The 10,051-nt window shown below is 42.4% G+C and overlaps 1 long non-coding RNA gene across 1 annotated transcript; it reads left to right on the forward strand.

The window, feature by feature from the left end:
- The first annotated feature begins 593 nt into the window (after window positions 1-593).
- LOC126993561 (uncharacterized) lies at window positions 594-9,845 on the forward strand. The gene is made up of 3 exons (XR_007747952.1): window positions 594-1,205; window positions 3,184-3,299; window positions 7,229-9,845. It is a non-coding gene; the product is annotated as an uncharacterized LOC126993561 (long non-coding RNA).
- Window positions 9,846-10,051: the final 206 nt, after the last annotated feature.

Raw genomic sequence — 10,051 nt, forward strand, 5'->3', positions numbered from 1 at the left:
GCCAGCACCACTCCCTCACAGGTGTGGGGCGTGACCCGCCTTGACCTGACCCACGATTCCCCTGAGACACACTAATTCTCCTAATTACCCCCTCACCTGCGTCTCTCGTTCCTCGCGTTTCGCTCCTCCTACCCTCCCCTTTTCTCGCCCCTCCGTTTCCCTTGATCCCCCACCTCTGCCTCTCTCGCCCCCTTTCCCTCCCTCCTCTCTCTCTCTCTCTCTCTCTCTCTCTCTCTCTCTCTCTCTCTCTCTCTCTCTCTCTCTCTCTCTCTCTCTCTCGTACCCACTTCCCCTTTCCCCCCTCTTTTCTTTCCATCCCTCCCTCTCTCCCTCTCCCTTTCTCCTTCCAACCCTCCTCTCTCTCCCTCTCCCCCACCGCGCCTCAAATTCTTCCTCCTCTCTCTCTCTCTCTCTCTCTCTCTCTCTCTCTCTCTCTCTCTCTCTCTCTCTCTCTCTCTACAATGATGCCAGGCGACGAGTAAACAGATTAGTGCGTCAGGCAAAGCGTAGATATGAAGAAAATATTGCAGCCAACTGTAAAAATAATCCGAAATCCTTCTTCAATTACATAAACAACAGAAAGGCGATCAGGGCCCGTATCCTCGAGAGCTATTAACTTTTACTCTTAAAGTTACTATCAAAGTTAATAGTTTCAAATTATTAAGAGTAAAAGCTATCCTCGTCAACTTTGAGTGTAGGTATTAGCAAATCCTGGCTACTATTATCTTCTTCTTCTTCTTCTTTATGGCGGGCTCGTTGCTAAGGACGCCTCCGTGCAAAACGTAAACATCCGACATGAATTAAGTATATATTTCAAAAGACTAATAAAGAAAAGATGTATAAATGTACAACAGAAACATAATAAATGGCAAACACAAGAAAATGCTGAGTTTTGTGGCAGATAGAAGCAGCCTCAAAGGCTGTTTTTACTCCGTCACTCGTCAATACCCTCATCTCCCCTCCTGCGTCACGACTTGCTCTGCTGAAATTACCGCACCATAACCACGTCATCTGCCCCAATGAGCACATCTACGGGCCGGAGAACCAGCGCAGAAAAGGAGTAAGTTTAATTGGTCGCCAGATGAAACGGTCTTCTTACATCAAATTCATGAAAAAAGACGTATAATCAGAGGGTGTTATGGGAAGAGTATCACCCCTGAGGATAAGAAGAGAGCGTGGACTGAAGTGGCAGAAGCTGTAACAAGGTTAGTAATCACATATTCATGGTTCAATTAGCTTACAAACTAACCTAACCTAATCAATTGGGTATTTTTTACATAATAACACAACCACTGACCTTCCAAACAGAACATACCTTATTATTCTATATCTGAATAGTTTCATTATGACCATTTCTGCCACAACCCCCTCTCACTCAACAACCTAACATAACTAAACCTAACCATGCCAAACCTGCCCCGTCCTACCGAGCACATCCTAACTTAACATGCCAAGTTTGGTGGGGGGGAAGAGGGGGTTGGTATAGATAGTTAAGGCATATTTGCCTTGTTTTTATTCTTTATTTATTTTTATTTGTTTATTATTTTTTTTGTTGGGGGTGATGCTAGGCATGCCAGACTATGGACACTTTTACAAGTACTTTATGTCAAGACTATATGGGAATAGGTAGGTTTTGTGAAAATGGTAAAGTAAGATTAAAATAGTATATTTATAGCATTGGTCAAACAGATTATGGTGATATAATGTTAGATTGGAATGTACTCAAGATAATGAAATTAAGGTTAATGCTTTTATTTTTTTGTTACATATTCACATATTCATGATTCAAGTAACTTGCAAACTAACCTAACCTCGTCAAATGGGTATTTTTGTATACAAACACAACCACAGAGTTTCCAAACAGAACATACTTTTTCCTACTGCTTCACATGAATAGCATCATCATGACCATTTCTGCTGCAACCCCCACTCCCTCAACAATCTAACATAACTAAACCAACTCCTGCTAAACCTGTCCTACCTAACACATCCTAACCTAACATGGTAGATCCCTAAGTGCCAAACCTGCCCCGTCCTACCGAACACATCCTAACTTAACATGCCAAGTTTGTTGGGGGGGAAAAGGGGGTTGGTATAGATAGTTAAGGCATATTTGCCCTTTTTTATTCTTTATTTATTTTTATTTGTTTATTATTTATTTTTATTGGGGGGGATGCTAGGCATGCCAGACTATGGACACTTTTACAAGTACTTTATGTCAAGACTATATGGGAATAGGTAGGTTTTGTGAGAATGGTAAAGTAAGATTAAAATAGTATATTTATAGCATTGGTCAAACAGATTATGGTGATATAATGTTAGATTGGAATGTACTCAAGATAATGAAATTAAGGTTAACGCTTTTATTTTTTTTGTTACATATTCACATATCCATGATTCAAGTAACTTGCAAACTAACATAACCTCGTGAAATGGGTATTTTTGTATACAAACACAACCACAGAGTTTCCAAACTGGACATACTTTTTCCTACTGCTCCATGTGAATAGCATCATCATGACCATTTCTGCTGCAACCCCCACTCCCTCAACAATCTAACATAACTAAACCAACTCCTGCTAAACCTGTCCAACCTAACACGTCCTAACCTAACATGGTAGGTCCCCAAGTTTGTTAGGGTGGAAAGGGGGTTAGTATAAGAGAGTCAAGTCATATTTACCTCTTATTTTATTTATTCCTTATTGAGATTTTTTTTTGGGGGGGGTTGGGTTGGGCATGCCAGACTCTCAACACTTTTACAAGTATTTTATGTTAAGACTATATCGGAATAGGTAGATTTGATGAGAATGGTAAAGTAAGATTAAAATATTATTTTGATAGCATTGGTCAAACAGTTTCTGGTGATATAATGTTAGGTTAAAAGTACTCAAAAGAATGGAATTAAGATTAATGCTTTGAATTTTTTTGTATAGCTGTATTGTGTAATATCATCCTACTTAGAGAAAAGCATTTTAGAAAAGTAGGTAAAGAAAAGTAGTATTTATGGCCATGTTCATAACAACTAAAAAGTTAATGTCTTTTGATGCATGTAAATAAAATACTGGTACTGATTTAGCTTTCCATCACAGCATGTATTAAATGTTATTGGAGAAGGTATGGGAAATAAAAAGCATGCCATAGTGAAATGATTAAGAAACTTGCTTCACATTTATACCCTGACAGTGCCTTCCCTGGGAGTGGACCCCGTACGCAGGATGACTGTGAGAGGCGTTGGTACAACGTACAACAAAAATCAAAGCCTCTCATTGCCAAGTGCAAGAATGAGCAGCGGTAGACTGGTAATTTTTTTTTAGTTGTTATGTCTTTAAATGTAAAACTTATATTAGTTAGTTTTTTTATGTGCTCACAGAATGCAGCTATGCTGGCCACAATGCCTTTATTTCAGCTTAAAGTTAATAATAATGGCGCACATACACCAAGCCTCGGAGTCCCCGACTGGGGGGGGGACCACAAATTCCCCCAGGGAGGACTCCCCTTCTGGCTGCCGACCCGAGAGGTGTCTTGATAACTCCTCGAACCTCTTTCTTCTCAATTTCTGCAACATTCGCGGTCTTCGCTCTAATTTTCATTCTGTGGAACATCATCTCTCCTCCTCTAAACCTCACCTTCTCTTCCTTACCGAAACACAGGTTTCTGAGGCTACTGACAGCAATCTCTACTCTGTTCCCTCCTACTATCTCTATCCTAAATTTCAATCCAAAGCTGGATGTTGCGCCTACGTGCGCAACGACATCACTTGCTCTCGTGCCCACGACCTTGACTCTTCTGAATTTTCCACCATCTGGTTAAGACTTCACTGTCATTCTATTACTAAATACATCTGTGCTGTTTATCTCTCACCTAACTCTACCAACTATGTAAAATTCTTTGACTATTTGAATTCTAAAGTGGAGCACATCTTGACCTTCGCTGAAATCTCCATCCTAGGAGATTTCAATGTTCACCACCAGCTTTGGCTTTCATCCTCTTTCACTGACCATCCTGGTGAACAAGCCTACAACTTTGCTATCCTCAACGACCTAGAGCAGTTGGTCCAGCACCCTACACGTATTCCCGACCGTCTTGGAGATCGGCCCAACATTCTAGACCTCTTCCTTACCTCAAACCCTTCTGCTTATTCTGTCAAACTGTTCTCTCCGTTGGGCTCCTCCGATCACAATCTTATTTCTGCATCCTGTCCTATCGCTCCTGTACACCCTCTGGACCCGACGAAGAGGCGAAGCTTCTGGCATTTTGCTTCAGCTCGGTGGGACGACCTGAGGATGTACTTTTCCGATTTCCCGTGGAATGATTATTGCTTCCAGGATAGAGACCCCTCTGTGTGTGCACAGCGCATCACAGTGGTGAGTTTCTCTGGAATGGTGGCATACATTCCTCGTTCTTTCTCTACTCCTCACGCTAATATCCTTGGTTTATTCACGCTTGTTCTCGTGCTGTCAATGATAGAGAGGTAGCTCAAAAGGTACCAGAGCCTTCAAACTAATGCTAATTATGAACTATATATTTCTGCCCGAGATAGTGCCAAATCTATTCTCCGACTAACCAAAAATTCTTTAATTAATAGAAAATGCCAAAACCTTGCTTTCTCTAACTCTTCCCGTGACTTCTGGCATCTAGTAAAAACATCTCCTCCAACTTCACTTCTTCATCTTTCCCTCCACTCCTCAGTCCTGACGGCAACACTGCGGTCGCATCTATCTCTAAGGCTGAACTCTTCTCTCAAACTTTTCTAAAACTCCACTCTGGACGATTCTGGGCATATTCCTCCTACTCATCCCCCCTCTGACTCCTTTATGCCTGTTATAAAGATTCTTCAAAATGATGTTTTCTATGCCCTCTCTGGCCTCAATCCTCAGAAGGCTTATGGACCTGATGGAGTGCCTCCTATTGTCCTTAAAAACTGTGCCTCCGTGCTGTCACCCTGCCTGGTCAAACTCTTTCGCCTCTGCCTGTCAACATCTACCTTTCCTTCTTGCTGGAAGTATGCCTTTGCACAGCCTGTGCCTAAGAAGGGTGACCGCTCCAATCCCTCAAACTACCGTCCTATTGCTTTACTTTCTTGTCTATCTAAAGCTTTTGAATCAATCCTTAACCGGAAGATTCAAAAGCACCTTTCCACTTCTGACCTTCTATCTGATCGCCAGTATGGGTTCCGCAAGGGGCGTTCTACTGGTGATCTCCTAACCTTCTTAGCTGACTCTTGGTCATCCTCTCTTAGCCGTTTCGGTGAAACTTTTGCTATTGCGCTGGACATATCAAAAGCTTTTGATAGGGTCTGGCACAAATCTTTGCTTTCTAAACTACCCTCCTACGGTTTCTATCCTTCTCTCTGTACGTTTATCTCCAGTTTCCTTTCTGACCGTTCTATTTCTGCCGTGGTAGACGGTCACTGTTCTTCCCCTAAATCTATTAACAGTGGTGTCCCACAGGGTTCTGTCCTATCTCCCACTCTTTTTCTGTTGTTCATTGATGATCTTCTTTCCAAAACGAACTGTCCTATCCATTCCTACGCCGATGATTCCACTCTGCATTATTCAACTTCTTTTAATAGAAGACCCACCCTTCAGGAACTTAACGACTCAAGGCTGGAGGCTACAGGCTTAGCCTCAGACCTTACTATTATTTCCGATTGGCAAGAAGAACCTGGTGTTCTTCAACGCCAAAACACAGTTTCTCCACCTATCCACTCGACACAATCTTCCAAACAACTATCCCCTATTCTTTGACAACACCCAGCTATCACCTTCCTCAACACTAAACATCCTCGGTCTATCCTTAACTCAAAATCTCAACTGGAAACTTCATATCTCATCTCTTACTAAATCAGCTTCCTCGAGGCTGGGCGTTCTGTACCGTCTCCGCCAGTTCTTCTCCCCTGCACAGTTGCTGTCCATATACAGGGGCCTTGTCCGCCCTCGTATGGAGTATGCATCTCATGTGTGGGGGGGCTCCACTCACACAGCTCTTCTGGACAGAGTGGAGGCTAAGGCTCTTCGTCTCATCAGCTCTCCTCCTCATACTGATAGTCTTCTACCTCTTAAATTCCGCCGCAATGTTGCCTCTCTTTCTATCTTCTATCGATATTTCCACGCTGACTGCTCTTCTGAACTTGCTAACTGCATGCCTCCCCCTCCATGGCCCGCTGCACTCGACTTTCTAATCATGCTCATCCCTATACTGTCCAAACCCCTTATGCAAGAGTTAACCAGCATCTTCACTCTTTCATCCCTCACGCTTCCTTCATCTGTATTTCCTCCTGCCTACGACTTGAACTCTTTCAAGAGGAGGGTATCAGGACACCTCTCCTCCCGAAATTAACGTCTGATTTTGGACACTCCTTTAACCTCTGTTCGGGAGCAGTGAGTAGCGGGCCTTTTTTTCTTTTTTTTTCTTTGCGCCCTTGAGCTGTCTCCTTAGCTGTAAAAAAAAAAAAAAGAAAAAAAAAAAAGTTCATAGCAGTGAACTGCATATTTGATATAGAAATTTTTTTAATGTTCATCTGCCAATGACTATCAATCTATCTAAATACCTTGGTTGTCTTCCCCCAGTGAAGGGTTTTAGCCTAGCCAGGCACACACTTACTCACACATTCACACTCATGTACACCACTCTCTCAGCTGCACAGCCCCTGAGGGAGTAAAAAAGGCCCTCGCTGTATGGGGGATTAGTTGCACAGTTCAGACAGGGAACTTCCACACCAAGGCCTCACAGCATACACTGGTTTACCCCTGCCCCTTCATAACAATGACATTTCCCCCAGCACCTGAGTGCCCCACACGTGTGGCACCACAGATACGCAGGCGCCTGCCTATATAACTATGACATTAACTGTGGTAGATAAACTGGTGTATGACATCATAGGCTGCTCGTCTCATGTATTTGAAGGGGTACCAGAGCCACTCAGCATTGACATGATGTGCTAGGGATAGGACAGCAGCAACAGTCAAGCAGCAGTGAAATATTGACTGGCCTGTATGTTTTTGGCAAAAACTTTTATATTCTCATTAAAACAATTTATTAATCACCCTTAAATTCATATTCTTTGTAGATACACACTTTATTAGTATTGCTAGAGACCATCCCAGCACATTGTTCATTACTTGTGGAAAAGATACCATTAGCTGCTCCGGCAACAGCCACTACTTCAATATCTGCTGGCCCTATGACACCAGCCACTGCTCATCATCTGCTGGCCCTATGACACCAGCCACTGCTCATCATCTGCTGGCCCAATGACACCTGCCACTGCTTCATCATCTGCTGGCCCTATGACACCAGCCACTGCTTCATCATCTGCTGGCCCAATGACACCTGCCACTGCTTCATCATCTGCTGGCCCAATGACACCTGCCACTGCTTCATCATCTGCTGGCCCTATGACACCAGCCACTGCTTCATCATCTGCTGGCCCAATGACATCAGCCACTGCTTCATCATCTGCTGGCCCAATGACACCTGCCACTGCTTCATCATCTGCTGGCCCAATGACACCTGCCACTGCAAGGGATGACAATGAAGCTGCTCCACTACAGTCACCACCTACTTCATCGGAGTTAAGAGATGCCTTTCATAGGGCAGCAGTATAATGTTTTGATGCTGGGGCTGAATATTACTGCCTCAAGGCTATGATTTTCACTTTTTTTTTTTATTACTGAGGAGGTTAGGGTGGAAGGGGTGAAAAATAATCTGTGCTGTTTTTCGACAGAAATGGTTAGCAAATTCATTCAAAGCACAAAATTTACCAGAAAAAAAATTGTGTGCCATTGTGAGTGGGTTCACTTGAGATTGGGCTCCAATACACCTCCGTGGTCTAGTGGTCAGCATGCCTGGCTTCTACGCGGGCCCAGGTTCGAATCCCGGCCCGGGCAGTCGGCGTGCAGCTCACCCAGCTGATCATCCTCCCTCTCGGGCTGGTCGATAAATGACTACCTGGGGAAACTGTGGTAACCCGGATGTCAAACTGGCCCTGTGTCCCGGGGTAATGGGCTCCCTCCCACCACAGGCTCAAGGGCCAATGTCACGGAGATGAGCATTAGCTTATAACACCTTTAGGCACCGATCATATTTGCATTTTATGTAGTCTGTGATGCAGGCAGGATATTCATTAGCACCTAATTAGACTCATGCTGCTCTCCAGTGCTCTCTGATGAACTCACAATCAAAGATGTAGTATACCTATATGGTAGCATTGAGTAATCTTAGGTCACTTGGTAAAGTGTTCACCAAAGTCCGACCCAAGCTGACAACATAAACCTAAGCGTGTTTGCAAGCTGAGTGTTTAGAATATTGGCATAATAATAAAAGATGCTGAAAACTGGATTCCACTACTTTATTGAATATATGAATATTTATATACTGAATTTGTAATGGAGCCAAGATAAAAAAAGCTATGTTTTCAGCGGTCATACCATGATCTCATGAAAATAATTAGGTTGACATATATAAATAGTACTACGTATTTTGGTATGATGACCATTGCACGTTAATACCATAGCTTTGCGAGCATTGAGTAATCTTAGGTCACTTGGTAAAGTGTTCACATAAGTCCGACCCAAACTGACAACATAAACCTAAGCATGTTTGCAAGCTGAGTGCTTAGAATATTGGCATAATAATAAAAGATGCTGAAAACTAGATTCCACTAATAGAGTAATTATATACTGAATTTGTAATGGAGCCAAGATAAAAAGCTATGTTTTTCAGTGGTCATACCATGATCTCATGAAAATAAATAGGTTGACATATATAATTAATTACTACGTATTTTGTTATGATGACTATTGCACATTAATACCATAGCTTTGAATCCAATGATGAATATCTTCAAGCAAGACACAAATAGCAACAGATTGGTCACCAATTCACTCAGTAAACACAATACTCCAGAAAAGTAAACACTGAATTCACAATAAAGTTGTTTTTCCACTTGGAACTTTGTAAACAGAAACCAAGTAACCTCGTTTTACTTCACTCATAAGTCATGATGTTCGCGATGTGGTCACCTCGACCTTTCGTTCCTCCTCCCTCACACTGGCAGAGGTCTCTAACAAGCTTTCTTACCACCATTATCTCAATATGAATAACCAGCAGCAATAATTATAAATCATGACCCGTATCCTCGACAACTATTAATACTAAACTTGGTATTAACTTTCGACTTTGGTATTAACTTCACTCTCAAAGTGTATCCTCAACAACTATTAGCCTAATACCTACTCTTAACTTTGGTATTAACTTGAGAGTGCTGGCGAGGACTTATAAACACTTAATAGTAAAGTTAATAGTGAAACCCTGACCCAGACCCATATCAACATGGCCCCCGGATTTCCTCGTCCAGCCCGCCTCCGCAATTTAGAGTTTGATAGGGCGCTTTGGAACTGTATAACGATGGTGAACTTCTCAAGACATACATATTAGACCGTGCAGGAATGGAGTATGTGACTGATTTGGTGAGAAGAGAGCTACAAGATCCAGTTCAAAGGGAGCATTCCCGCACCCCGGGGTTGAGTGATTTTGACTTAAAGGTACTTGGCTACAGGAAAAATGCTGCAGTGTTCAAGTGATGAGTTAGGGGGTAAGCCAGAGTAGTGTAAGCAGGGTGATTGTGGAAACTCTGGCCGCCCTCAGTGACCCGTAGGTAGTCGGGAGGTTTATCCAGTCTCCCCTTGATAGGGTGGAGATCCGTGTAAAGCAAGCAGAATTCTACCAACTTGCCGGTGTTGTGGGAGTGATAGACTGCACCCATGTGAAAATAATGTCACCAAAGGAAAACGATGTAGTTTATGTCAACAGAAAAAAAAAATAAACATAGCTTGAACATACAATTAGTGTTTGATGCCTTTGTTATTGATTAAAATGTGAAATATTCGAGTTAAGGAAAACAAAACATGGGAAAAAAACTTTTATTTATAGCAGAAAGGTACACACATGCAAATGAAAAAGATGACATTAAAATTGCATTAAAATGTCATTTAGAATATGATTTATAATTATTGCTGCCGGTTATTCATATTGAGATAATGGTGGTAAG

The sequence above is a fragment of the Eriocheir sinensis genome, unplaced genomic scaffold (assembly GCF_024679095.1).
Source record: "Eriocheir sinensis breed Jianghai 21 unplaced genomic scaffold, ASM2467909v1 Scaffold632, whole genome shotgun sequence".
NCBI lineage: Eukaryota > Metazoa > Arthropoda > Malacostraca > Decapoda > Varunidae > Eriocheir > Eriocheir sinensis.